Source organism: Lissotriton helveticus, chromosome 6 (genome assembly GCF_964261635.1).
Source record: "Lissotriton helveticus chromosome 6, aLisHel1.1, whole genome shotgun sequence".
NCBI classification, from domain to species: domain Eukaryota; kingdom Metazoa; phylum Chordata; class Amphibia; order Caudata; family Salamandridae; genus Lissotriton; species Lissotriton helveticus.
In genome coordinates, this window is record NC_136067.1 from 878,016,922 (window position 1) to 878,044,894 (window position 27,973).

Sequence of the window (27,973 nt, forward strand, 5' to 3'; positions counted from 1 at the left end):
CGTGCACTGACGGCTGGTGGTGTGTGCCTGGTGAAAGTGTGCACTGATGGCTGGCGGTGTGTGTGTGTGTGCCTGGTGAAAGCGTGCACTGACGGCTGGTGGTGTGTGCCTGGTGTAAGCGTGCCCTGAAGACTGATGGTGTCTGTGCCCCGTGAAAGTGTGCACTGACGGCCGGTGGTGTGTATGCCTGGTGAAAACGTGCACTGATGGCTGGTGGTGTGTGTATGCCTTTTGAAAGCATGCACTGATGGCTGGTGCTGTGTGTGTGCCTGGCCGGCTGGTGCTGTGTGCGCCTGGTGGAAACATGCACTGATGGCTGGTGGTGTGTGCCTGGTGAAAGCGCGCACTGACGGCTGGTGGTGTGTGTGCCTGCTTAAAGCTTGCACTGACCTCTGGTGGTGTGTGCCTGGAGGAATCGTGCACTGACGGCTGGTGGTGTTTGTGCCTGGTGAAGGCGTGCACTGACGGCTGGTGGTGTTTGTGCCCGGTGAAAGCGTGCACTGATGGCTGGCAGTGTGTGTGTGTGCCTGGTGAAAGTGTGCACTGACGGACGGTGGTGTGTATGCCTGGTGAAAGCGTGCACTGATGGCTGGCGGCGTGTGTGTGTGCCTGGTGAAAGCGTGCACTGACGGCTGGTGGTGTGTGCCTGGTGAAAGCGTGCACTGATGGCTGGCGGTGTGTGTGTGTGCCTGGTGAAAGCGTGCACTGACGGCTGGTGGTGTGTGCCTGGTGAAAGCATGCACTGATGGCCGGTGGTGTGTATGCCTGGTGAAAGCGTGCACTGATGGCTGGCGGTGTGTGTGTGTGTGCCTGGTGAAAGCGTGCACTGACGGCTGGTGGTGTGTGCCTGGTGAAAGCATGCACTGATGACTGATGGTGTGTGTGCCTGGTGAGAGTGTGCACTGACGGCTGGTGGTGTGTGTGTCAGGTGAAAGTGTGCACTGAAGGCTGGTGGTGTTTGTGTCCGGTGAAAGCGTGCACTGACGTCTGGTGGTCTGTGTGCGTGGAGATCTCTGCCCATAATTGGCGAAGAAATGCAGTTTCATACTTTGGTATTTCCTCTCTATAAAGCCACCACATATTTCTTAGATGTTGTGTTGCCTGTACTTTGAAGGAAGTTAAGGAAATTACCCTAGGTACCTTCCCAAAATCCGAATTGTCATTAGTTTTCCTATCCCACAAGAAGCCACGGCAGACACTGGAGAGAAAGTGGCACAGACCAGCATTTGAAAGTGATCAGCGAAAGATCGGCAGGGTCCTTATCTAGAAGGGAAGCTCGGCTTGTAGTTCAACAACAACCATTAAGCATGCTGGAGTGTGACTGCACAGATTGTGTGCCAGTGGTATATTGTAACGGCCGCACGGCCGTCAGGCGCACTCTGTGCCCTAATTCAGTTACAGTGCGCATACTTTTGCTAATTCCACTAGGGTAGCGTCTCTAGCCACTATTAACCATTGTCTTTTCAATCAATGTGACAGTCATTGTATAGTGCGCACATTTCCAATTGCATCTTGATGTTGCTGGGGAACTGGGTTCGAGTCTCGACAATGACGCTGACCATCCTTTGATTCTGGGCAAATCACTTAATCTCCCCGTGCCTAACAAAAATGAATGTGTCCCCATGTAATGCCAACGGTGCTATGTAAAGCGTTCTGATACCAGATTCGGGTGAAGTTCTCGCTATATAAAGCTCTGTAAAATAAAAATAAAATACATAACGCAAAATGTTTGTTGTGAAATGTAGTTTCTCTTTTTCAATGTGCTACTTTGTATTGTGCACGGTTTAATGGTGCCACATAGCAGTTAACTGGAAAATCTAACCTTGAGCTGCACAAATAACTTCAGCGCAAGGAGCATTGTAGAAATTGAGTTCTGGCCACAAAATCCTTTTTGAGGGCTGGAAAGTATAACAGGGGTGGGGGTATTGAGACGTTTTGATGGCCAGCATAGGATTAAAAGCTTTGAGACAATGGAGGGCACTCAACCATGGAAGGCAATTAGAGACAATGCGCGAGGGGTGGGTGGGCGATGGAGCAGCAGCCTTTGATGTGGTGTGCGAGGCGGATGGGGGTGGGGGGGCAGGGGAGCGAGCGAGTACGCTGCTATAATTGCTGATGTGACTTACCCAAGTACTGGACCCAAGCCCTATTCCCACCATGAGGGCACATCTGGTGCGCCCCTGCAGGTCACAGAACAGATTGTTGACCTTATGTTACCATGGACAGGCGTAGGCCACTGGGCACACAAAAAGTCAGGATACAAGTTTCATATACAGCCAGGAACACAGGGCAGGGTTACACCCAAGTATAACAAGTGGCACTGCCGACTCTGTGACTGGCTGAGCACAGGTCACATGTTTGGAGCGGGTTGTAGGTGTTGCACCATGTTGACCTGGCATATGATTTGTTAATTGGTGGCACTGGTAAAAACAAGTACCAGAATGCAAAGGAAACAAGATGCAATGCCATTGGTGAAAATAAGAAATACGGCCATCTGAGCCAAGCAGGCACGGTGTTACCCCAAAACAGAAATCCTGCTCACACGGAAGGCAGGGAAGGGGCAACGTCACCAAAGAGGGGTCAGGGGAGTGAAGTGAGGGCCGTGGGAGGACGCATAGGCTGGGGTGGTGGACGGGAGTGAGAGTGAGTGGGAGCGAAGCTTCGGCACCATGCAAGGGAGGGAGGGGGGCGCTCACGTCCGAAAGGGCTGAGGACATATTTGAAGGTTGGGTCTACTAAACTGGTCCGGGTAAACTTCCAGTTGTATGTGGGACTGGTTATTTATTGCGTGCATCTTGTGTGACGTGAGTCTGGTGGGCGCGGTACAGTTCAGACAGGTAGAATGATTTTATTGCGGGTTCGGAGGGGTAACTTTTTTTGCTTTAGTATATAGCGCGAACTTGACCTAAAGCCATCGTAGCGTTTTAAATGAGCACTAGTCACATTACACAAGTTCGAATTCATGTATTTGTTAAAAACGGGAAAAACAAGTGATGTGCTCAGATTCACAGGATGTTGAGCGACGCCAGGACTCAAACCTGGTTCTTCAGTTCTAAAGTTCCAGTTAACTGCTCTAGTGCGGCTCGCACAGTTAAGCCTCTCTGCCCTTGATTCTAACTTAGTTACTCGTGACCCTGGTGTATGTAGAGTGGTGGGATAGCCTTACAGCTGGCACCCGCGCAGCCTTAACCCCGCATCCCAGAAAATCTCAAGTGCAAGTCAACAGCAGTATATATCGCACTGCCGGGTGGGCGGCAGTATGTAATGGGGGTGGGGTCGGGGAAGGAGGTGTGCGGCTTTCATCGAGGTGCACCAAGAACCCTCGATGAGGCATCTCTGAGTCACGCACGTTGGATTGATAGCAGCGCTGAATACAATTTAGCGCCTAGACGAAATGTTGGTTTACAGAGCAAATGACGAGGGTGTGTTTTAGGACGCTCCTCGGTGAAGTAAACCTCCTAGCAGCACGTGTATGTTAAAAAAAAGAGAGTGCGGTGTCCTAACTCGTGAAGCGCTTGTTGCTGCCTTCAAGACTAGGCGCTCGCTCTTTGGTCAGCTACGGTGAATAAAGTAAAACGGAACAAAAAGGGGTTACTCAGGAATATACAATTTGTTCGTGTGAGGAGAGCGGTGTCATTACCCTGACTACGGATTTCGAGCCACTAGCACTAGTCTAGCTGAAAACAAGTTCGGAGCTGAAAGAGGAACGGACTTGCGTTCCGCGGGCCACGCAGATAGCCCCGGTGGCTTCTGAAACTAGTGACACTGGTGAGTGAGCGACGCCCTGGCACACTTTTCAACTTGCTCCCTAGCAACGGGACTAGGCGGGACCCGAGTAACAGCAGCTCCAGGGCAACAGCTCACTAGGACGTAAGTGACTCAAGTATGTGGATCAAAAGAAAAGTGTGATTTAGTGCATGGGGAGGGGGCATATTTACAAGGCCGGGAGAGAAAATAAAGAAAAAAATGAGGCGAGAGTGGAGAAGATAACGAGATAGACGAAAGGAGGGTCCGGCTGGGAGCTGGGAAAGAGGCTAAAAGGGCTGAAAGGGAGGGGAGAATGCACGTAGCACATTCCAATGAAGTCTGGTGGGGGGCGGGGGTGGGGAGCAGGCATATGGTGTTTGAGTGAGCAGCCTTTGATGTGCGAGCGAGTGGGAGGGAACAGCAGGGGGCAGAGAAGCAGATTGCCTTCAAGGCAGGAGGCAGGCAGAAGGCTCGGGCAAGCTCGTGCACGAGAGCACATGCACTCGTGGAAATCCTCTTTTTTGGGCTCTTGGTGAAACTCTTGGTTTCACTGCTATAGACTCGTCCTATTCCATTCCTGCGGAATGGAAATAGGCCGAGACCTAAAAACACACATCACTATCCCTCAATAATAGGTGTAAACAAATTTAGAATTTAGACCAGTGACCTGGCCATAGGGGGCATGAAAGAGCTGAAACTGGATCATAAATTCAAAGCTGTTCTAAACAGGGGCCCCCAAAATCCATTTGGCCCGGGCCCCCAAAATCCTTGAGATGTCCCTGAACCCCCCTCTGAAATCCCAAGAAGGGGAAGGAGCATGATCAAAGCATCAAGATCAGGACACACTGCCTCTTGCAAAATATCCCAATTCAAGAAGTTTTTGCATATGGCTGAGTGTCACTCTGATGGGGACGGAAGATGCAAAGGACACCAACGTGCTACTGAGGTCTACCTTATCATTCACCTTTTCTTATGGAAAAATATGCTAGAACCATTTGAGGACGCCACTGTCTCATACAAAACATATAATTGTATCCAATTTGTTTTTCCTTCCTTCTTGTTCTTACCCTTCTCCCTTCATATTACGCCTGTCTACAAACATGGAGACAGGTTGCTAAAAATATTCTGTTGAGCTACCTTATTATTGAAATACGTTCTGATGAAAATGTGCTAAATCTTTTACAATAAAATTGGTGACATTTTAAACATGATTAACGTTAGAAAATCTGAAATTTGTTTGCTTTCAAAATGTCAAGATCATTTTGGATATTACATGATTTTTTGCAAAATTGACTTGCAGGTATCTTGCATTAAAATGTAACATGAGGACATACCCCACGTTTAAAAAGTCATTGGAAATACCACCCTGATAAGAAAATAGGCCCAGCAAGACCCTTTCGGCATGAACCAGTGTCACATAAGGAAACATTATTCAGAATTTAGCACCCATGCAATTCGGGAAATTATGCAAAATCCACTTAGAGAAATTCACACATTTCAGAAGTCTAAAATAATCTGCGTAAACCTCTTTAGAGCTTATGTTTAGCATTATGTTTAGGTATAGGGGTGAGGTTAGGCTTATTGTTTGCATTAGGCCTAGGTTCAGGGATTAAAGTTCCTGCCGGTTTCTGGGTCAGAGCATTAGGATAGGCTTAGTTTTACAGTTAGCTTTAAGATTAAGCTCAGGACTAGGGTTGGATGCGGTTTAAAGCTCTTATTACGTTCGCGTTTAGGATGAGTGCTAGGCTCAGTTTTACCACTGACTATCTATTTATTTAATTTTTAAGCATTTTGGGGTCTAGTCATCACCATTCTAATCATGTTTTAAGTATTTCAATTTCAGTATTTTGTTTTCAATATAACATATTTTGGTTCTGGGACAATTTGCTGTAATGGAGACCTATACATTTGCGTACGCCTGTGAATGAGCGTGTACATGCATCTGCTCGTGCGCACCTTTGTGAACACAAGAATGCTAAAGACTTTCTTAGTGTTTATGTCTCATTTCTTTGCAGGTCTTGGTTCCAGTCTAGAAACTGTTTTGAAATATCTTAAGTATTTAATTTAATATTGATAGCATAAGCTTTCTTGCCCTGCTAGTGGATTACCACTAGCAGTAGTTGACAATGCTGTGCCCCTAGAATATCAAAGAGAGAATATTGAGGGCACGAAATATCATGGCCAGAATATCTGAGATATCAAAAAGTAAGTAGAGATGTCTATACCTAACTCCACATATAAGTAACTTGATAATATATATCTTCAAGATGCAAAGACATAAAGTTAAGAATGGTAAATCTATACTTCTTCTATATGCAGCACTGACCTTTCGATATTTTGCCCCTCAACATTCTGTCCACGATATTAGTGATATCAGTGAAGGGAGAGGTGTAGTGCAGCGGTCAGAGTGGCTTACCCCAAAGCATGGGGTTCACAGTTCGATCGTTGGCGGCAGCTCAGCTCAGTATCATGTGACTCTGGTCAATAGCTCACTTAATCTGTCTGGCGGTCCACAGCGCCTGGATACCCTTAGGGGTGATATGTTTGCACTTTACAAATGTGGAATTATTATTATCTTGATATTCCTATTCTCCATATTCTGTAGTACAATCGTTGACAGCTATTAAAACCAATGAAGGTCGAGATTTAGTTAACACAAAGCCATTTCAAGATCAATAAAACACCAACTAATAGATGGCAGTCCTCCCTTGTTTTGCTAGGTCTCGCCTGGACCAGCACTTGCTCTGTCTCTTCGAGACATGCTGTATTTAGGATATGGGCCTAAAGCTCCGCCTACTTTCTGCCCATCTTTGTCATTGGATCCTGTCCCTGTCCTTTGTAAATGGTGGCTTTTTATTGGTCATTAGGCTTAGCAGTCCCTCCTTAGTACCACCTTGCCTCTTCTTGTAACCTCCCATGAGGACAGTCTCTATTACATGTGTTGTTACGCCCTAGGTTTTAATTACAGCCTCAAGGCACTATTTTCTTAAAGGCCTTCAGACAGGACACTCACTTGGTCCTACTCTAGGTCGACAGTGGGTACGTTACTCGCTAGCACATCTCACATTCATATCAGATTTCTATAAATTTCCCTTCATCAGCTCCACATAGAGTACAACCTGATCCGGAATTAATATAACAATTATTTTGTCACATTTCAAAGCTATTGATTGTATAAATGGAAATACCTATTTGAATGTACTTGTGGTACTGTCTTGCATGCAATGCATTATGGGTAAGGTGGAATTACCATATCTTCTGCAGGGTGCAGTACCATATGTGACCAAACGTTTATGATGCTCACTAGGGACCTCTAGGAGCATATTGCGGTACTGCACCTAGACAAGCAGTGCTGGTGCCTTTGTCACTAGGGACCTCTAGGAGCAGCTTGACGTCCTGCACCTAGACATGCCGTGCTGGTGCCTTGCTCACTAGGGAACTCTAGGAGAAGCTTGCGGTACTGCACCTAGACAAGCAGTGCTGGTGCCTTGCTTACTAGGGACCTCTAGGAGCAGCTTGCGGTACTGCACCTAGCCATGCAGTGCTGGTGCCTACCTCATTGGGGACCTCTAGGAGCAGCTTGCAGTACTGGACCTAGACAAGCAGTGCTGGTGCCTTGCTCTCTAAGGATGTCTAGGAGCAGCTTGGGGTACTGCACCTAGACATGCAGTGGTGGTGCCTTGCTCACCAGGGACCTCTGGGAGCAGCTTGCGGTAATGCACTGAGACATACAAAGCTGGTTCCTGGCTCACTACGCAATCATTTGCAATGCAATAGGTCACGCTTTACTGAAAGTATGAGCTATTGGCGTTGCATTATTATTTGCAATGCCAATACCTCAAACTATTAGCAATGCGAGACCTATTGCATCGCAAATTCTTGTTTTTTATAGCAATTTGGTGTTGTTTTTTTTGTGTGTGTGAAGAGTGCTGCAGTTAACACCTGGAGAGGATCAAACATCTTATCAATGCCGACAAACAGCTTGCAAGCACGGCCTTGAACTCAGATGTTTGCATCTGCAAGTTCCAGCGCAGCCCCCCGCCCAGCACACAGAGCTGTTGGCTGCAGCCTTTACCTAACTAATTGGAACAGCATTTCATTTTTAGTGCTGAAATAAACCTGGCAGTAAAGTCTATGCGGTGCTGCGTTAATAGAAACAAGCAGGGCGATTAAGTAATTAACACACCACAACCTGAGACAAAGCTCTTCAAGTTATTTATAAAAAGCGATCAAAGGGTTCTTAACAAGCAGCTCCTCCAGAGCGTGCCTGGGGACCACAATGGCAATGCCAATCGCTCCGGCTTTTATATAGTGAAAAGGTTTTTACCAGCTTCACTGAGGTACAGGAGAGGCCCAGAATGGGCAGCAACAAAACAAGCTTTCCTAGCACAAAAACAGGTAGAGGGCCCGCAGTGCAGTCTTCCCTAACACAAAGAAGAGGCACAGGACAGGGAGTCACGACAGCGGTGCAAAATTAGCCCAGATGCAGCGAACAGGTACCACACATGTGTTAGCAGTGTTTGCTTCCTTGTGTACACAAAAGTAGTATACCATTTGCAGCACAGAGTATAAACATAATAATTATAACATAGGCTAACAGACAAAATCTAAGTGCAGCTAATGCAACAGCATAGCAAACTGGCCAGGCGCATGTGTGTGGTGTATGATCTGTTTGTTATGGTGTATGAGTGTGTGTGATGGTAGGGTGTGTTGGTGTGTGATATGAGTATCTGAGGATGTACAGTGTGAAGGAGTGGGGTATGAGACATGTTCTGTCTAACGTATTCTGTTGGATGTTTGTATGGTGCATCTTGGTGACAAGTGTGGTTGTGAGCAGTAGCATGGGCATGGGGGGGTGGCACAGTGGTGGTTGCCCCAGGAGAAAAATTCTTAGAGGGCACAACATTTTAAAAGAAAAATTATTTGTACTACAATTTGTCTTTTTTTTCCAACATTTTGTGCCAGGAAGTGCTAACAGTCCACGGTTTAGGGGGCACAATACTTGCCATGCCCCAAGTGCTGGAAACCCATGCTACGCCGCTGGTTGTGAGTCCAGGATAGCAAACTTTATGACATATATACGCAGAGAAGTAAAAAAAACGAGAAATTGCAGAACATTATAGGGATCAGTTGCTTATTTGTATAGTTCTTTCCGCCCACAGAGGGTATCCTAAATGGGCAAGGGAAGGCAGGCTATGCAAAAAAGGGACGGGAGGAAATGAAGGGATGAAATAGTGGGACTAGAGAGAATGGGGAAGAAGCATTTTGGATACAGGGCCTGATTTAGAGTTTGACAGACGAGTTTGTTCAACACAATGTGACAGATATCCTATCTGCCCTATTATCAGCAGCGGCTAATCTGCTATGTCGAAGGAGCATCGCTCCCCAAATTGAGAGCCAGCTGAGGGAGGAAAAAATAAAATGCTAATAAAACCATTTTGTTTTCTTTCCGCGCTTGAGCCAGCAAGCCAAGTCTGGGCTGGGCGGGGCCATTACAAGAGCAGGGAGAGGAGTAGTGCACACTGTAAGTGCACATGATGGTTTGGCCAGTTCTCTAAGGCTGGCCAAACTGTCATGTGCACTTTGATCTCGCTCCGCCCCTAGCTGTGTTGCACAGCCAGGTAGAATAGAGGCACAAGCTCCTAGGACCTGAGCAAGTCAATCAATCAATCACGGCATTTATAAAGCGCGCTACTCACCCGGGAGGGTCTCAAGGCGCTGGGGGAGGGGGTATGTTACTGCTCGAACAGCCAGGTCTTGAGCTGCTTCCTGAAGGAGAGATGGTCCTGGGTTCGCCGAAGGTGGGTGGGGAGGGAGTTCCAGGTCTTGGCTGCCAGGTAGGAGAAGGATCTTCCTCCGGCGGTGGCTCTGCGGATGCGTGGTACGGTGGCGAGGGCGTGGCTGGTTGATCGTAGCTGGCGGGTGGGCGTGTAGAAGGTCATGCGGTCGTTGAGGTACTTGGGGCCCAGGTCGTGGAGCGCCTTGTGTGCGTGGGGAAGTGTTAAACAAGCCCGCTCAAGACAATCACGGCGCTGCTCTCTCATGCTGTATTACCAGTATGAGAGCAGTGCTGCGATTGGCATCTAGGAGCCTGGCAGTGTGCATCAGCCCCTGGGGAATCAGAGTCCGACCGGAGCAGAAGAACCCCAAGACGCCAGCGGCAGGAAAGTTATTTTTGTTGTTTTTTTTCTTATTTAAACCCTCTCCCACACCTACCCACCACCCATTGAGAAGAGCAGCCCCTACTGCCTATTACAAGTGCCATTGGATATAAGGCAATTCCAGTAAGGAGGACGATATATATGTCACTCTGTGACTGGTTATAATGCACTTGTAATAAGCTGGAAACTATATCCTAATTGTGAGAGTAACTCCTCCAATTTCTACATCAGGCCCATAGAGTTTAAGGGTGGGCTAACCCCTACAATCATAGGGAGAGCAGAGTTGAGCCAAGAGCCTGTTTTGGACTTAAGAACTAAATCACAAGCAAAGACATCAAGAGTCCTATCTTGTGCTAGGCACAGCCGGACATTCTTATTTTGCATTGAAATGCATTTTTTGTAAAGTGAAAAATGTGCATTTCACATTTTAAGCCGCTGTCCTTCATTTGGAAGGATGCTGCTTGCATTTATCTTTTACAAAGCAGCATCCATGGCTTTTCCTTCAGTTTAGCTTCAAAGCCAAGTCACAACCAGACATTTTGCCTGAGCCAGGCTTGAGCCTGCATTGGCTTGCCCGCTTATAGTTGTGTGTGTCTCATAAATATAAAAATCTAACTGAGGAAACAGGCAGTGCATATTGAGCAACTGTTGGAAAGCTGGAGATAACACGAGATGGATGTGGAAGATATTTGGGTTAGATAGTGCAAGGTAATGTGTTGGATCGGTACTAGAGTAGGCCACATTACCTCCTCGTCCTGTCTCCCCGTCCCATTCCTGATGAAGTGAGCAGCTAGTCTGCTCTACAGAACCCCGAACCCCTACCTAGCTGAGCTGTTGGCACTTCCCCCTAGGATGACGTCACCATCACGTGACTACAAAGGGGGAAGTGCCGGAAGAATCATCCTGTTTTTTTCATTCTGCAGTCTACGACCGCGTTCCTGGCTGTGCTGTTTGGAGTCTTCCTATGTTCTGGTGACACAGTGCTTACAACCAAGCCTCTCCTGAAGCCACTCCTTGGTGTTTACATTTGCCTGTATGTCCAAAGCTGAAAGGCAGGATGAGGGTACTGGGCAGCTCCATGTCTTCTTCCAGAAGCTCAGGTTTCTGGGAGGAGAGTGGCATCTGGGTTAGAGTATGATCCCTTAAAATGGTGATGAATACTTCGCCCTGGTACTCACTTAACTCAAGGTGGCCTGAAGGGCTAGCAACACAGGAGACCTTGCCCCAGGTTGCTTAGCAGGCTGCTTCACTGAGGCCCAAGTGGTGTTATTCCCGCCAGGACTGGATCTATTATGTGGCATGCTTGGAGTGAAGAGGGTACAAGACCTTGTTGGATTATCATGAGGATTTCTGGGGCACAGGCAGATAAGCAGATTTGCAGGACAAGAGTAGCTGCTGCTGAAGCAGTGGATAGGGGGGCCCAACTTTGCAGTACAACACCATACTAATCGGGTCCTCAGATTCGTCATGGGACTCAACCCTGAAACCACATTGCTCTTCAATCGTCTGGACACTTGGACCTCGTTGAACTTCGCCTGGAACTGAGACCAGCAGCGGCTCTAGGTTCATGGTGGCCCTGGGCAGGGAGCGTAGGTAGGGGGCCCCTGGCAGGTGGCAAAATACTTGACAAGCATTTCAGTGCGGTGATGGGGATCACTGCACTGAAATGCGTGACCATGGCGGCCCCTGGGGTTTGGCGGCCCTGTGCAAGTGCACAGCTTGCACATGCCTAAGGCCGCCCCTGCTGAGACTACACCAAGGAAGACTCCTGCTGCTACTGGGTCGATGTTCTTCAAGTCTTCTGCGTTCTCTGTGTCTGTACTTCATCCAGGTTCTTCAACAGACCTGTGGGCATCAAGGACAGCCAAAGAAATCTCCCTTGGAGTGAAGGAGTCACTCCTCTGCATCTGCAGGCATGGCTACTCAGCTGACCGGTCTGCTACTCCTGACGTCCCATAGACAACCAGAGGATCAGCAACACAGGTGGTAATTCTGTGGCTCCCTAGAGGCCTGACCTGCGTTCCCTGCAATTTGGAGGACAGTATCCCTTGTCTGGGCTGCAGGGACCAAACCCCTGGGCACACTGTCGACTTGCCGTTACCAAGGCTTTATGCCTCTGCAATCCAGAGATCTTCATGTTACGAGAAGCTACATCATCAAGCACCTTCCTTCCTGGAGAACAGAGTCCTCCTTCCATTTCCTGCATTGTGGGCCTCCAACTTTGGTGAGCTGCTTGAGGTCCTTTTGCGACTGCTGTGCCTTCGGCCTGTGGGCCCTCCTGAGGGTCTTCTCTTGATTCAGTGGGTTCCCCTTCTTGCTCTGGCCTGCTCTGACTCTCCTGCCTTTGTGAATCCCCTGGATTGTGCTGGTCCCATTGGTTGTTCCTTTTCATTCTGCATGCTAGTTGAGGCTACCAATGCTTGTTGGTGATCCTGCCGGACACCGACCACCTAGACATCGACATACGACATGTGACCACTCGTGCACATCTCCTGGTCTTCCTCAGCATCGAATCACCTTCACACCTGCAGCGACATGATCACTGTTGTCTCTTCTGAACCTCTCGACATCGTTGGGCATTGTGTTTCCTTGCTTCCCGGTCCCCTCCGAGTGCCATAGACTCCGTCCCCTCTGCTTGCAGGTTCTTCACTTCCAGAATCCACAGTTGGATTCCACCGGACTCCTTCCCAGTCTTCTCCAGAAGCATCTTCTTCGAAGTCTGCCATTATTGTCTACAGCAGGTTTTGACATCACTTCACCCCTATGCACCCGGCTTCCCTGGTGCGGGTAACCTGGTTCATGGGGCATTCACGGGTTTGGTAGCTCTCTAAACTTCTGTCTTCCAAAGAGTTTCCTCTGGGTCCTCCAGGAAGGGTCCTTCTTCTTTAAAACTGCAACTTCTCCATTGACTTCCATTGGGCACCCAGCTGTGTTTCCACTCTGCACACAGCCTCCTTGGGGTTCCTGGGTACTTACCTTGGGTGGTTCCTTGTGTACCCAGCTCTTCTGAGTCTTCTGGTCCAAGTCCTGTTCTCCTTTGCAGTTCGCATTCTACTTTATAAATATATGGTTTGGTCTCCCCCTTGAGACCAGGGTATATTTGTGATACTTACTCGATTATTTCAAAGTATTCTTATGTATTGTGTTGATATCTCCAGGTTGGAGATATAACAATGTGTTAGTGAGAGTGTTGTGTAATAAATAGATGTATTTTTATATACACAGTGTGGTTCTTTTTCATTTAACTGGCGCTACTGATTAAAATTGGTAAATTCAAGCTACATTATACTCCTTTAGGATAAGCCTGAAGGCTGCTCTCCACTACTTCGGGGATGAAGAGCAGACACATACAGGATCACTGCGAGGGACGCACCTTGCTATAAGTTTGACTACAGGGGTCTCTCCTTGACTCTCCTCCCATGGGGCATGTAGGAAGCTTGACCAGGGTTTCGAAAAATCAACTTAGGTAGAGTATGACATAGGTCAACCTACCCAGTGGTAACTTCATACTAATATTTTGGTAAGATAGGAGCCCTCTTTCATTTTTCTGTCTTGATGAATGCTGACCCCTAGGGCCACATATGCAGAAACATGTCGACAAAATTAACCACTATGGTGATGGGGCAGTAATTCCCCTTCTCACCAATCTTGTATTTTTTAATATCATATAATTTCCTGTCTCAATATATGCATTCTGGCGATTATACTGATTTTTAAAACTCACTCACGTTCACAGGCCTCCACTTAGTTTTAGAAGTGCCTCCCTGTCTCTAGGTGTAGGCCCGCTCTCTACCAAACTAAGTTTCTAGAGAGCAAGGACTGCCGATGATGAAGCATGACACCAGGTGGTGTGTGAGGAAAGTCCTTCACTTTTTGTGAGATGCCAGCTCTCTCTAACCTTAACATTTCCTAAGTTTCGGTCACTGTACTTGGAGCAGCTTCTGTTGTGTGTTCATGCTAGGCTGGTGGCTAGCTTGCTCCGGGTGCCCAGCCCCTCTAGTTCCCTCACCTGGGATTTTCTAGGGTTAGTGTGTTGCATACCCTCCACAGCTACCATTTTGAGAGCTTTTAAAGGTTATCAAAGTGTCATGTAGATAGGCTTTGCCTTTACACTGTGTTAAGTTGGCATGAGCTTATTAGAAGTTTAAACGCCATTTTACCTCTCTGCTGCTTTTGCACACGGCACATATTGTTATTAATGCTTTGAGCCTAGTAGAATATTTTGCTTCACACGAGAATAATATGTTTTCCTATAGTATCAGCTTTGCTTGGTAAGCTATGTCTGAACAGTGAGTGCCGAGGCCTTCAAGGTTATTTCAACACAACGGTTGTTGTTCGGTCTGATCAGCGCACGTCTTAGACATAACACATAGGCAGCTGTGGCCAACTCTGGCTTTTGGCGCGTTTAATAATGCACTGCGCAGAGCATGCACACACACTTGATGAATATCCGCATGCCAAGAGTTGGTGTAGAAGACGATGTGATCCCTTTCTACTAAGACCAGAGGTATGGGGCCGCCCTTCTAAAACCCAAAGAGACTTTCTATGATATAATATAATATACTAGCAAGGGAGGGTAAGATTGAGGTTCTATTTAGACCTTTTCCCTTTAGCATTCTAACATGCTTTCACCCTTTGTATTTTAGGGACTAGTAACTATGCTGATAACCTTATTGCTTATAATATGTTTGCTTGTATTAGCCAAGATACTGCGCTTGAGAACGCTGCATTAGAAATAAATATTTCAAACTCGCACGTGTCCTCATTTACTCCTCGTTCTGGACTGGTATGATAGTATAACGAAAGAGTGTTCATGTGTTCCACGTGACCTGAGGTGTTTTAAGTTCATTTTCTGGGTTGTCTAATCATTGGGGGTGTGTAAGAACCTGATGGAGCAAGGATTCGCACATAAAGCGACTTGCTTGAACTCATGAACCTCGAATAACGTTAATTAACTAATCAATATGTTTGTCTTATTAATTTGCCCCTTTTCCGACATTTTTTGGGTATCCGAGTGACACTTGCCTATGTGTTTTCTAATCCTGATACGCTTGCAACCTAAAATGGCCGCTGCTATGCGGGAATTTAGACTGCGCATGCGTCGGTCATACCCATGTGACGTGACGTATTCGTTGTCTTGGTGGGAAACTGTTTGCACGTGCGCAGTAGAGCTAAAATGGCTGCTTTGTGTTCTCACATGCAAGAAGCTTGCATTGCTGCTTTTGCTAAGCTGTTCGTTCTGCATAACCCTAATGCTATAGTTTATTATAAAGTAATGGGTATAGAGTAGAAGTTCATGGTATACAGTGTTAACTTTTTTTCTGTGTTCTAAAACTGTTTCTTTTCCATTTCATGGTACATTACGAAATATGGCCTATTGTCCCTTGCTGCACTCCATCTTGCTTGAAACTGCATCTGCGCGAGATTTGCGAGTCTTCACTGCAGTGACCTTTGAATTACAGCCAGATGGCCACCCCAGCCAAAATGCGCCTGGGAAGACAACTCTCACCTAGCCGAAGAAGCTGAACTGTACTAAAATTAATACAATGTATACAATGTTTTTTTTTTTTTTTTAAACCTTTATTGGTACTTCAAGTAGATACAAGCATGGGCCTACAACCATCCCGGCCGGCCGCTAGACAAGTCGTAGGTTCAGGAAAGCAATACAGAAATATACCGCAGCCCGAAAATCGGGGTATGATCAGTGTCCAGGATATAACTTGTATTCAAGCGTACTGCGTGAGATTCAGGATTCGAGAAGGTTCATTTTACAATAAAGAAAAAAAATGTCAGAATTAATGCCATACGGTCACACACGGTCCTACAATAGCAAGCGTGAAGCGGGTATCCGCAAAGAGAGCGAATACATTTGAAGTAATGGGGGTAAGGCATGCGAGTCAGGATAAACGTAAAAAACACACATACTTCGTGGCGAACTGCACCCCGCCCCTCAAAACGAGACAGACTGTAGGAGACATGAAACACAGGGACACCAAAAAGGAAGAAGGACAAAGGGCCATAGAGACAAAGAAGGAACAAATTGACAAACCCCATCCCCCACCCCCTACCCTGCACCCCTGCAGAAGGCTACGGCCTACCCCCCCAGCAGCGTGCCTATCGCCCTAAATGAGAGACCCGAAATATAGAAGAAGAGAAAAAGTGCGGAGAAGGGCCATCAATCTAGCTACCCGACCCCCCCCTCACCCACCGCGCACAGTAAACATCCTAAAAACAGGATCAGAATAGCCACAGTAAACAATAAACATCAATATCGCAATCAATAACATCCCCGCTGAGTGTCCCCCTAAGCACCGTCAGCCAACCATGAGTTCCACTATGTCCTAGCCGGTCTCACCCCTGGCCCTTCCTATCAATGGTACCAACATACGTCCATTTATCAATCAGCATACTGAACAGTGTGGAGGGTCCAACCGATCCGGGCGGACCGGGCAGCGCCGTCACTCCATGGGACTGTAGCCCCCAAAACCCAGCCGAATATGTATGGCGGAAATCCGTCTGCGTCAGTTTCGACATCGGAAACATCCTCCAGTCCGCGCACAATCTCACCAGCCAGGAAGAGAGAGTCACTCAATCCGGTAAGCGTTGAAACGCCGCCGGGGCAGCCCAAACCAGAGATCAACGTCGTTTCTTCAGCCGCCGAACAGATAAAGGCCCCGACGAGTCATTCACATATACAACAGATCCATCCAGAGCGGTATCTTGGATCGGGTCTATCGACTTCTCCACCAACGTAGGCGTAGCCGGAGCATTCATCACTGACGCAGAAGCGGACACATCGGCACTTCCTTGAGATCGAACCACGCCGATGTGGAGCGGTGGGACAACAATGGCGGCCATCCTTCTTCCCAGATCCCGGGCGTCCCGAATCAGGGTCATTTGCAGGGTTGTTAACGCAGCCAATATATCTCTGGACGTGGGCTCTTTCTCGTTTCGCCCGACCCCAGGACTCTCACGCACAGCGGCTTCTCTGCCCGGGTGAGGTGTGCGTAAGAGGGTGCTATCCGCCATCTTAGCTGATCCGGCCTCGTCCTTCTCAACTTCACCTCGGGACCGGGCCCCACACCAGGGAGGAACAGGATTCACCACGGGGATACCGAAAGGCAAGGCAGGTCTCTCAGCGGAGGGTCACCAAAAGGCTAAAGAAAATCCCCGCCGCTCCCTGGGAGCCGTCCGCCGACTCCGGGAAAAGTCGTTAGTACGCCCGGACACATCACCGGAGTGGGGGGCCAAGTGTCGTGCACATCCCTCGACCCTGCTGCATCACACTGCCCACAAGGCTCTCCGCTAGTTGGGCTGGGCTGGCATTATCGCCATCGGCCATCAAGTCTTCGGTTCCCACCGGCCGACTCCTCACCATCACCAGAGGCCGCTGTTGTCGCAGTCGCGGCCGGCCACTCTCCTCACTCGAGTCCCCGGTCCCAGCTCCGTGAAGGCCGCAAAACAGTCGGGGACATCTCAACGGGTCTGCCGCACGTAGGAGCCTCGGGAGCAAGCGGTAAGTGAAAGTTATCCTCCGCCTACTTAAAGATGCCGTTGCGGCACAGGATGGGTGCCAGGATGTATGCGCGGGGTGAGAAGGCTCACGGAGCCAAGCGTTTACGCAGCCATCTCGGTCGCCATCTTGGCTCCTCAACAATGTATACAATGTTAAATTCACCATTGTTATGTGGAAAGCAGATGTCATGAGAACCTGGAATTCTATGGGCGTGTACGAAAATTCAAATGAGCCTGAGAAAGCTCAAAATTTAGCTGGTATGATGACCTGTCCTTTTCCTTTGTCCAATCGAAATTGGGGATCCTTACACTTGCAACATTTGGGGGGTGGTACACTGACCTGGAAAACAGTATAACTAGCCTAGGTTTAGCTAGAGAAATTGTCTGACTTGTCCGAATAGCTGACCTGTCACTGACCCAACGCACTCAATAGCTGATCGAGAACAGAGGTGCTGCGAAGCACTCTGTCAGAGGACTCGCTGACCCAATCGGGGTTTTGGGGACCTAAAGTGCTGGCGAAGCACTTTGCTGGGGAATTCGATAACCCAATCAGGGTTCTGACTGATAGCTGCAAGAGAGGGTGTAGCGCAGGCGTTGCAACTGAACTGCGGGTGCTGGTCTCAACTTTAGTGGTCCGGTTCTGATCCAAATCTGGTTTTCCTGTCCTGTCTCTGACCTGCACTTGCTGGCCTACTGGCGTTTGCAACTTTGGGGTTTCTGTCCTTAACTGACCCGTGGCCAGGGTTGGTTTCCACACCGTTCTAGGTAAATATGAACCTGTGAGGGAAACACTTTTGCGTCCTCTTCTTAATCTTCTCTTAAATCCTGCTGAAGTTTAATTGCATATGTTCCTTTTCTTTCCCCTCCCTTTGCGTGAGCTAGTCATTATTAGCGTGTTCCATTTTTCCCCTCCTACTTAACCTTGGGAGTCGAGTACAGTTTTTCCTTGGAATAAATAGATGATCCTTTTCTTTACCCTTCCTTTAGACAAACTGAAGTGGTTGTTCTGAATTATTAGCGTGTTCCTTTTCCTTACCCTTCCTATAGCTACATAATAACTCAGTTTCGTTATTTCAATTTCATGTTCCCTTTTCTTCCCCATTTCCTTAAAAGCGATTAAACTGTGACATTTTAGCATGTTCCTTATTTTTCCCGTCCTTTAGAAAATATCTTTCCAAATCGGATTTCTATATGTTTATTCTCAGTATGCTCCTTTTCTTACCTTCCCTTTAGACTTCTAAATGGTTGGCATCATATATCTTTTCATAGTTATACGCTTTTCATGATTCTGATTATTGATAGCTTGCTGGCTGTAAATCTTTTACTCTCAACAATTGAAGAAGATTAGATAAAGGTTTTCAAAACTTCCTGAGTCTGTGGTCATTTACACACAAGTGCATTGTTATTATAGTTTTACTGCTTATCTTTACAGCTAACTCCCTGATCCATTGTGGTCATAGGTACCGGTGACAAGGATTGGTAAGTCGATGGTATAGGAATCAGTTAGGATTAAAACACTGGTAGTAGAGTGTAGTTACCCGATTAAGTAATTAGGATAAACTGAATTATGGGCCCAAGTACGCATATGGTAAAAATATAGTCGGGTGACCTGCGCGCTCTATCAAACCAATGAGACACTGATTGCTAGTCTGGTAGGGGATTTTGGATACTAAGGTGAGTTTTGGCACACCCTAATTCACTGCGGTTCCAAGTCTCTATGCGCAGTTGTGTGTAGGAGCAGAATCCCTGCGACAAAAGACCACCATAAGGATTGTCAGTATTAGTGTAAGGTGTATCACTTAAATAAGCTTGCACCATATACAAAGCCAGCCTCCTATAGAAAGCAAACAAGCCCAGGACGGATATTCAAGGGGGGGAGAGACACAAAAGTGACAGAACTGGAAAACACTTGCACTCTGATAAGAGTATTTAACTAAATAGAAAAAGGTAGTTCCCTAAAAGTCAACAATGGAAGGACAGAAGTTAACAAGTCAAGATGGTGGTAAAGAGGATATGCTCAAGGGTAAAGACAAACGCAAGATGGACAAGGAAAGCCATCAAATAAAAAGCAAGCACATGAGAGTGACAATAAAGCCTATCAATGGTAAGCACTGGGTGGGCTGTGAGCCCCTATAGGTTCTTGGAGAGGCCACAAAAGGTCATTCACAACCAGTTAGCGAAGTACCGTAGGCTGGACCTAAAAATTGCTTTACAAGTCCCAACATTTGTGGTGATATTTTGATCTCGACCGCATTGCAACGTTGTAGCTGCCTCAATTTATATCATCTTTCAAAATAAAACGTTTATTTAAACTAACGATGTCAGCTAAAAACAAGCGAGGAAAGGAACACAAGCAGGAAATGTGTTGAATAACAGGAGATCTGCAGGGGTCTGATGTTGTCAAGAGTTTTCTGCCATGTACGCAGTAGGACGTGTTGTCAGGTTGTATATTTGTCCCACAGGCACAGAGCGCCTTTGATAAATCAAGCTGAGAGGAGGCAACAACGTTCCAAGCAGTGCAATGCCTGTGGAAGGAACAGCTCCACGGGGCAGATGACGTCACTAAGTAGGCGGAAATGCTGCGCGCGCTTCCCTCCAGCTTTCTGTTGTTGTTTTGTCATATCCAAGGACGGTAGCCAAAGGGAGAATCCATAAAAGCTTTTGTCGGAGTCTTTCTTGGTAGGAAAGGCAGCTGTAGATCACTGGAATCCTCTGACAGCAGTCAGCTGCTGCACGAGCGCACCCTGTTTACCACCACCACGCTGACGAAAGCGAAGTCACGAGGTCTTGATGTAAACAAAGCGAGAACCATTGAGCAACGACTGCGCATGAAGGACAACAGCTGCGTGGTCAGAGGCCACCTTAAAACGGAGGCCAGCGAATCGCCGTGCTTGAATTTGTTGTTGTTTATAACTCTGCAAGTGTTCTTTGACACTAGCAACACAAAAATGATCTGTAATCATTGCTCATGTGATCATACTCCACCTGTTTAAGTATTTTGAATCCGGCGCCTGTGGAAAATGCATCCGATGTTTGTCAACGGGTGACATGATCCTAGCGCATATATTTCACCCCGATCCCTCTGGAGAATGTGCTAGGAAATACATTAGGTGTGGTGAAATGCGTGCCCCATAATTAACCATTTGGAGAAGCCTTTTAAGGCATGGGCAAAGTGGGCAGTTTTCCAGTGCCACCAACATCATAAACATTTTGTCGGACATTTATGCTGTTTCTGTTCTCAAACGATGTACAGGTTCTTGCTTTTAGACATGACTGGGTGGAAAGAGGCAGTGGTTGTCCCTGTACAGGGACATCTTAAGGATTTTGGGGGCCCTGGGCCAAACATATTTTGGGGGCCCCTGTTCAGAACAGCTTTGAATTTAGGATCCAATTTGAGCCCCTTTTCCCACGTAGTTTCCACTTCCTCAGCTATGTTAGCGATCCAGTTTGCATCATAGGCATTAGCCTATATATTCCCGAGGTAAATTGGCAGTGTTCTGAGACTAGGCTGGTAAAAATATCGCCCCGCATGCAGGGACGATGTAAACGAATACAGCCTATATCTTTAGACGCCCCTCGTCCTCCAGGAGCATCGCACACGATGCGCCGACCCAGTCAGCCGGACCTTTGCAGAAACTCTGTCAGCCGGAGCCCATGGGGAGATACATTTCGAGGAAAGCCTGTACCTAGAAGTGATATCTTCTATGACTGAGCGCATTCATTGCATAAAATTAACGCTCATGCCCCACCCGATCCCTTCGAGAGAAAGTGCTGGCAAAGCACATAATTAACTACCGGCTACCTACGCTGGATTCTCCCGCCTAACCCGTTCACCCGCCACCACTAACCCCCCCCCCCGTGGCCGGTACCACTGGGCCCCATACAACCTGGTACTGCCCAGGGACGGGGCCGGGGGGAGGCAAGTTGGGAGCACATACCTTGCTGTACGCGACGCAACCGACGCGAGAGGAGTAGATACCGTCCCACGATGCAGGGACAGCCTGGGAGTGGGAGTGAGGGTCAACCCCCCGCTGAACAGCGCAGAGCAGCCCAAGGAACCGACACGGGAAGGAGAGGCCGAGCAAAGATGTTGGGCCTGCTAAATACCCCCCGGGAACGCCCCCATCCCTAGAAGAGCCCTCCCATTGGCCGTTGGCGAGGAGGGCGGCTCAGGGGGGGGGGGGGGTTGGCGCGCTGCAGGCTCCTCTCTCGCGCGACGTGTGGGACTAAGACGCTGTCTCGCCCATGCTCCCCTCCGTGTCGCGCGGCCAGCGGCATAAACATTTTGTCGGACATTTATGCTGTTTCTGTTCTCAAACGATGTACAGGTTCTTGCTTTTAGACATGACTGTGGGTGGAAAGAGGCAGTGGTTGTCCCTGTACAGGGACATCTTAAGGATTTTGGGGGCCCTGGGCCAAACATATTTTGGGGGCCCCTGTTCAGAACAGCTTTGAATTTAGGATCCAATTTGAGCCCCTTTCCCCACGTAGTTTCCACTTCCTCAGCTGTGTTAGCGATCCAGTTTGCATCATAGGCATTAGCCTATATATTCCCGAGGTAAATTGACGCGCGCAGCTGACAGCTGTAAGATTTAGTGTTTCCTGCCCTGCTACTAGGTTTTAAATACTTTTCAAATTGTATATGTATGGATGAATTACTCTGGGCTTTTTAACAATTTCTCCTACCTACGCGCACTTGCACATTACTTGATTCTGCTTGCCTATAGCTCCTTAGCTGCTTCAATTCACATCTCGCTTTTCCTCCAGTCCTGGTCCGCCATGGCGGATACGCTGATTGGGGCTACTATCGGGCTACTCACTTCCGGCCACGCAGTTTCCGCAACAACGTTCCAAGCAGTGCAATGCCTGTGGAAGGAACAGCTCCACGGGGCAGATGACGTCACTACGCAGGCGGAAATGCTGCGCGCGCTTCCCTCCAGCTTTCTGTTGTTGTTTTGTCATATCCAAGGACGGTAGCCAAAGGGAGAATCCGCAAAAGCTTTTGTCGGAGTCTTTCTTGGTAGGAAAGGCAGCTGTAGATCACTGGAATCCTCTGACAGCAGTCAGCTGCTGCACGAGCGCACCCTGTTTACCACCACCACGCTGACGAAAGCGAAGTCACGAGGTCTTGATGTAAACAAAGCGAGAACCATTGAGCAACGACTGCGCATGAAGGACAACAGCTGGTGGTCAGAGGCCACCTTAAAACGGAGGCCAGCGAATCGCCGTGCTTGAATTTGTTGTTGTTTATAACTCTGCAAGTGTTCTTTGACACTAGCAACACAAAAATGATCTGTAATCATTGCTCATGTGATCATACTCCACCTGTTTAAGTATTTTGAATCCGGCGCCTGTGGAAAATGCATCCGATGTTTGTCAACGGGTGACATGATCCTAGCGCATATATTTCACCCCGATCCCTCTGGAGAATGTGCTAGGAAATACATTAGGTGTGGTGAAATGCGTGCCCCATAATTAACCATTTGGAGAAGCCTTTTAAGGCATGGGCAAAGTGGGCAGTTTTCCAGTGCCACCAACATCATAAACATTTTGTCGGACATTTATGCTGTTTCTGTTCTCAAACGATGTACAGGTTCTTGCTTTTAGACATGACTGGGTGGAAAGAGGCAGTGGTTGTCCCTGTACAGGGACATCTTAAGGATTTTGGGGGCCCTGGGCCAAACATATTTTGGGGGCCCCTGTTCAGAACAGCTTTGAATTTAGGATCCAATTTGAGCCCCTTTTCCCACGTAGTTTCCACTTCCTCAGCTATGTTAGCGATCCAGTTTGCATCATAGGCATTAGCCTATATATTCCCGAGGTAAATTGGCAGTGTTCTGAGACTAGGCTGGTAAAAATATCGCCCCGCATGCAGGGACGATGTAAACGAATACAGCCTATATCTTTAGACGCCCCTCGTCCTCCAGGAGCATCGCACACGATGCGCCGACCCAGTCAGCCGGACCTTTGCAGAAACTCTGTCAGCCGGAGCCCATGGGGAGATACATTTCGAGGAAAGCCTGTACCTAGAAGTGATATCTTCTATGACTGAGCGCATTCATTGCATAAAATTAACGCTCATGCCCCACCCGATCCCTTCGAGAGAAAGTGCTGGCAAAGCACATAATTAACTACCGGCTACCTACGCTGGATTCTCCCGCCTAACCCGTTCACCCGCCACCACTAACCCCCCCCCCCGTGGCCGGTACCACTGGGCCCCATACAACCTGGTACTGCCCAGGGACGGGGCCGGGGGGAGGCAAGTTGGGAGCACATACCTTGCTGTACGCGACGCAACCGACGCGAGAGGAGTAGATACCGTCCCACGATGCAGGGACAGCCTGGGAGTGGGAGTGAGGGTCAACCCCCCGCTGAACAGCGCAGAGCAGCCCAAGGAACCGACACGGGAAGGAGAGGCCGAGCAAAGATGTTGGGCCTGCTAAATACCCCCCGGGAACGCCCCCATCCCTAGAAGAGCCCTCCCATTGGCCGTTGGCGAGGAGGGCGGCTCAGGGGGGGGGGGGGGGTTGGCGCGCTGCAGGCTCCTCTCTCGCGCGACGTGTGGGACTAAGACGCTGTCTCGCCCATGCTCCCCTCCGTGTCGCGCGGCCAGCGGCATAAACATTTTGTCGGACATTTATGCTGTTTCTGTTCTCAAACGATGTACAGGTTCTTGCTTTTAGACATGACTGTGGGTGGAAAGAGGCAGTGGTTGTCCCTGTACAGGGACATCTTAAGGATTTTGGGGGCCCTGGGCCAAACATATTTTGGGGGCCCCTGTTCAGAACAGCTTTGAATTTAGGATCCAATTTGAGCCCCTTTCCCCACGTAGTTTCCACTTCCTCAGCTGTGTTAGCGATCCAGTTTGCATCATAGGCATTAGCCTATATATTCCCGAGGTAAATTGACGCGCGCAGCTGACAGCTGTAAGATTTAGTGTTTCCTGCCCTGCTACTAGGTTTTAAATACTTTTCAAATTGTATATGTATGGATGAATTACTCTGGGCTTTTTAACAATTTCTCCTACCTACGCGCACTTGCACATTACTTGATTCTGCTTGCCTATAGCTCCTTAGCTGCTTCAATTCACATCTCGCTTTTCCTCCAGTCCTGGTCCGCCATGGCGGATACGCTGATTGGGGCTACTATCGGGCTACTCACTTCCGGCCACGCAGTTTCCGCAACAACGTTCCAAGCAGTGCAATGCCTGTGGAAGGAACAGCTCCACGGGGCAGATGACGTCACTACGCAGGCGGAAATGCTGCGCGCGCTTCCCTCCAGCTTTCTGTTGTTGTTTTGTCATATCCAAGGACGGTAGCCAAAGGGAGAATCCGCAAAAGCTTTTGTCGGAGTCTTTCTTGGTAGGAAAGGCAGCTGTAGATCACTGGAATCCTCTGACAGCAGTCAGCTGCTGCACGAGCGCACCCTGTTTACCACCACCACGCTGACGAAAGCGAAGTCACGAGGTCTTGATGTAAACAAAGCGAGAACCATTGAGCAACGACTGCGCATGAAGGACAACAGCTGGTGGTCAGAGGCCACCTTAAAACGGAGGCCAGCGAATCGCCGTGCTTGAATTTGTTGTTGTTTATAACTCTGCAAGTGTTCTTTGACACTAGCAACACAAAAATGATCTGTAATCATTGCTCATGTGATCATACTCCATCTGTTTAAGTATTTTGAATCCGGCACCTGTGGAAAATGCATCCGATGTTTGTCAACAGGTGACATGATCCTAGCGCATATATTTCACCCCGATCCCTCTGGAGAATGTGCTAGGAAATACATTTGGTGTGGTGAAATGCGTGCCCCATAATTAACCATTTGGAGAAGCCTTTTAAGGCATGGGCAAAGTGGGCAGTTTTCCAGTGCCACCAACATCATAAACATTTTGTCGGACATTTATGCTGTTTCTGTTCTCAAACGATGTACAGGTTCTTGCTTTTAGACATGACTGTGGGTGGAAAGAGGCAGTGGTTGTCGGACCCTGTATGATGCAAACACTATAACCTTGCAACAGAGAACAACCCTCACAGTTCTACAGCTGGGGCAATGAAATCCATGTCTTGTCTTAAGCACGGATAGGAAGTGACGAGAGGGAAGGGGAATCTAACATAGGACAGCGTGGTGGGAGTCAGTGTCAGAGAAAGGGGCCATTGGCTCTAATGCAAGCAAGGGAAAAAGCCCCCAGGTCCACTGTTGGATATCAAAAGACTGTTATAATTGGAGTGCAGTGATCCCTAGCTCGGTGCCACTGCACCTGATGCACCTTTGACAGTGGCTCGGAGATAAGTTGCCCCAGAAATAGAGCAACAATGTACAAGAGAGAGCACAGTTAATAAAGCAAATAACGGCATAAGCACCTGTTCCTGTATCACCAGCTCCTGTGCCCCTAATGCAACATCCAAGTACTTGAATCTGTGTGCGCAATGGTAAAGCCTTGTTGTAGCAAGTCTTTGACCCTGCTATTTTCATCCAAACTGGGCATGTTACTAAAAACGGGCAGTGCATGAGCGCATGGGTGCAACCCAGGAAGTATTTCCCCATCAGGGCCACACCATATGGGAGGCAAGGGGCACACTGTGTACTTCTGACACTGTCATGTGGTTAGTACTTAAACACTATGGCGCATGGAAACAGAACCATGAAAATTGCGGTTTGTTGGTATGTTAACCTCACAAATCTTCAAGTCGTGTAGTAACACTCGCTCCCCCACCCCGACCACCAGCAGGAGGGATCATGATTTCCATCAGGCATGTGGCTGCCAAGTACTCCAGGAGGTCCTTCCAGGCATGAGTGGTCAAACCTAATTTCATTTCCTCCGGTCCACGAGTGGACCGGAGGAAATGAAATTAGGTTTCGAGTCGCGTGACGCCTTTTTCTCAAGCAGTGAAATTAAGAGTATCCCGCCCCCTGGTCCTGATTTATGTTGTATTTTCCTAACCAACGTAAATAATCTGCAGATGGACACGAAATACGGTCAGTCCACATAGCATATGTCAGCATACTTTAGCGTGTGTGCGGCTAAAAATGCATATACACGTGGAGTAATTACTTTTTGCCACTCACTATCACTTTTTCTCACCTACACCATATTTTAATTCACTGTGAGCTAAGGTCCTGAAGAAAGCCCAACACTATTTTTATATGGGCTGAAACATGTCGACCTAACAGATAACTGAGACCCAATTAAATAAGTCTCTCACAGTTATACACCAGTTTTTATTATATCCTGGGCCACTGGGAATAAAGAATTTTTGATCAGTTAGAGTCCCATAGATATTTTTATTGCACCACTTCAACACATTTTCACCCAAAAAAACAGCTCCACTGTAATCAGGTGTCGCCGCACAGCTGAGTAGCATTCGGCTACTCAGCTGGGAACCCGATGATGAAGCATGACACCACCCAGGTTGGTGTGTGAGGGTTCTTCTAACAAACCCCTGCGGTGCCGGACACTGCAGTGTAGGACATTCTGCTAGACAGGTTGTATACATTTGCCCTGGGACAAGGACGGCCCACAACCGGTCCTAGCTCTCTCTTTTGTTTATTACAATACCATATATGTATGTATATGCATAGCAGAATATGTCAGGAGCATATGGATGACTGTGGAAAGACTGGGCTCCATTTCAGGATCTCCCCGTAGAGATGATGTACAAAATGGCAGTCAGATGTTGGGCAGAAGAGCAGTAAGAGTGGCATACAAATCATAGAAGGATCGCTGCTCAAGCAGTGCACGCACTGCTGCCATGTCCTCCCCATAATATGCCTCCTTCTTAGCTGTTACAGGTCCCCTGTCTGCCACGCCGGTCAGCAGTCTGGGACCAACCAACAGCACCGCAAAGAGTGGCATGTGGATTGCAGCCATGTCTGTCACAATGTCAGAGTTTCCATGCAATCTATTATCCCTGTTGTCGTGGCTGCTATGATTGGCATTTAGGGTCTAGTGGTTGTAGTTTGCATTGCTAACTGCCTCTTGGAAAGTATCACTTTATTCAAGAGCTTTTTTATCACCTAGGAGCTGACTTCAGTGTAGGACTGCGAGTTCTGACAGCTGGCTTATTGTCATTGGCATAGTGGGAGGTGCAGGTGTGCGGAGGATGGTGCAGTAGCTCCAATTATATGTGAGCATGATTCTGGTTCCTATCTTTGTAGAGGTCTTGTGACTTAACGCTCTTATTAGTGCTTTGATAAACCAAAGCTCCTGGTTTTATCTCCAATGTGCACAGTCACCTCAGTTTAGTAGTTGACCTCTTGTAAATGTGCAATGTATGTTAGTGACTATGTTTGGGTGAGTGTGTACCTATTACATATAAATTGGACGGGCTCCGGCATAGTGTTTGGCATGTTAGACGGTGTACGTGTCTCATTTACCGGGGAGACAGAGTAAATTACTCCGTTGCCTGGTGGAGGGACTGCTTTCCAAATTTATAAATGACTGCCAAGCTGGCAGGCATTTGTTAAGCATTGGCAGAAACTGCAGTCACGGCCGTTCCTGTCAGTGCATTTTCCTGGTAGAGGGCTCCATCAGCGGAATGGAGCTCTGT

The 27,973-nt window shown here is 48.0% G+C and overlaps 1 pseudogene; it reads left to right on the forward strand.

Moving 5' to 3' along the window:
- Positions 1-27,676, forward strand: part of LOC144762539 (V-type proton ATPase 16 kDa proteolipid subunit c pseudogene) — a 49,234-nt pseudogene extending 21,558 nt beyond the window's left edge.
- The last annotated feature ends 297 nt before the right edge of the window (positions 27,677-27,973 follow it).